This window comes from Nanorana parkeri, unplaced genomic scaffold, assembly GCF_000935625.1.
Source record: "Nanorana parkeri isolate BGI_ZX_2015 unplaced genomic scaffold, ASM93562v1 scaffold2, whole genome shotgun sequence".
In the NCBI taxonomy this organism is placed as follows: domain Eukaryota; kingdom Metazoa; phylum Chordata; class Amphibia; order Anura; family Dicroglossidae; genus Nanorana; species Nanorana parkeri.
The window spans coordinates 3,265,275-3,266,982 of record NW_017306270.1 but is presented as its reverse complement, the minus strand read 5'-3'; the positions used below and the strand labels follow the sequence as shown (position 1 = coordinate 3,266,982).

Sequence of the window (1,708 nt, the reverse complement as noted above, 5' to 3'; positions counted from 1 at the left end):
TCAAGAGAACCTGTCACTTTGCCCATTCAGGTTCTCTTTAAATGCAACATTTTTATATATGCATGTTAATGGGATCAGGTTAATGTACATAAGCCTTCAAAATTGTGTTAATGTTTATAATACTTTATTTCTATCAACGTTTGTGTAATTGTGTACCTGGGGCAGCCATATTTGTTTCTTAGTAGTAATTGGCCTTTACTATTCTCTCTTGAAGTGTATCAAAGCCCCATAATAATGTAATATATTAGCAGTCCTTTGATTTGGTGGCTGCTTTAGTTTCCATTTTTGAGGCTTTTTCTTTCTTTATTTTCACCTTTTGATCTTGCCAGTCACATACTTCCTGTTCTATGGTGGCAACAATCACTTACTGTACTGTATCTGAAGAGAAACAGTGTTGTCACCCTAGGAAGGGACTGCAGACAATCCCCCTCTCCTCATCTACATGGCAAAGAGTGAGGTCTTCTGTAGTTCACAGAGGAGAACTAGCAAGAACTAATTATGTTGCTTTATATTTTAGTGAAGCAGAGGCAGAGTGTAGAAGAAGTTAATAGCTCAATGGATTTCTGGCAGGATCAAAAGGTTTTGTTTCTTTAAGACTTATCCAACCGAGATAACAAAACACATTTAATGGTAAATTTAAAACACCAGAAGGGACGAAATTCGAGAACTTTATTGTTAGGGTTCACAAGCACTTTAGGTAAACTCAGACTGATTGAAAAAGATAAATGTAATCTTGACAGTTTTTCAGTTGGGACAGTGACGTCAGCTACATCTGATGTACAGATATAGGCACTAGAGGGATAATCTAGCAGTCTGTATTTGAGAGATAAAACAAACAGTTGTGAAAGTCATTAGAAGTTATTTTTAAAATATGGATTTGTTAATATTTGCTGTAGGTTCCCCTAATGTGACTGGTCCATATAAATGTTTAGTAAGATTTTGGGAGAAGAAAAGTCATGTGACTGTCATGCAGAAGGACACGTTGCCACCTCTGTATTCTTTCCTATAATCCCTTTTATTGAGAACTTAGCCCAGACTCCCCACTGCTATGAGTAAACAAAAATGGCAACCGCACAGTTTATAACTAGTCCTGATAGCAAGGTGCACGTGGAAGGGCTTACAACGATACAAAACACAAAAATTCCCAGCACACGTACTGGCTAGCTTTTAACAAAAAAATTACACTGTCTAAGGCCTTGTTCACACCAAATGCAGAGCAGATCCAGTCAGGTTTCTGCACACGCAGTGCAGTGGGTTGTGCCGCGTTTTTGATGCGTTTTTGATGCGTTCCGGGCCGTTTTTGGTAAACAATTTTTTTTTTTTTTTAAAGTTTAACATGGGCTTTAAGGCACTTGCATGCGTTTTTGATGCGTTTCTGATGCGTTCCAGAGCAAGTAAAATAGGGCTTGCCGCAGGTTTTTCACCTGCTCTGGATCTGCACGCTGCAATGTGAACTGGAGCTCAAAATACCATAGGAATACATTGGACGCAGTTTTGATCCGGTCTGCTCTGGATCTGCTCCACGCTTGGTGTGAACAAGCCCCAAGGGCTAGTTCACACCAGCCCCAGTGTGTTCCGGCCCAATTTTGTGCTGGAAGGCACTGGATCGCATCCCGGCCTACTCACTGGGTTCTGGGGAGGGAGGGGGCGTATTGAAGTCAATGGCACCACAGCCACGCCCCCCTCCCCCCCCCACGTGGCGCGGCAT

At 41.6% G+C, this 1,708-nt stretch overlaps 1 protein-coding gene across 1 annotated transcript in view; it reads left to right on the top strand.

Annotated features, from left to right (window-relative positions):
* The window catches only part of ENTPD1 (ectonucleoside triphosphate diphosphohydrolase 1), an 81,790-nt gene that overhangs the window by 55,718 nt on the left and 24,364 nt on the right, over positions 1 to 1,708 (top strand). The window lies entirely within an intron of this gene.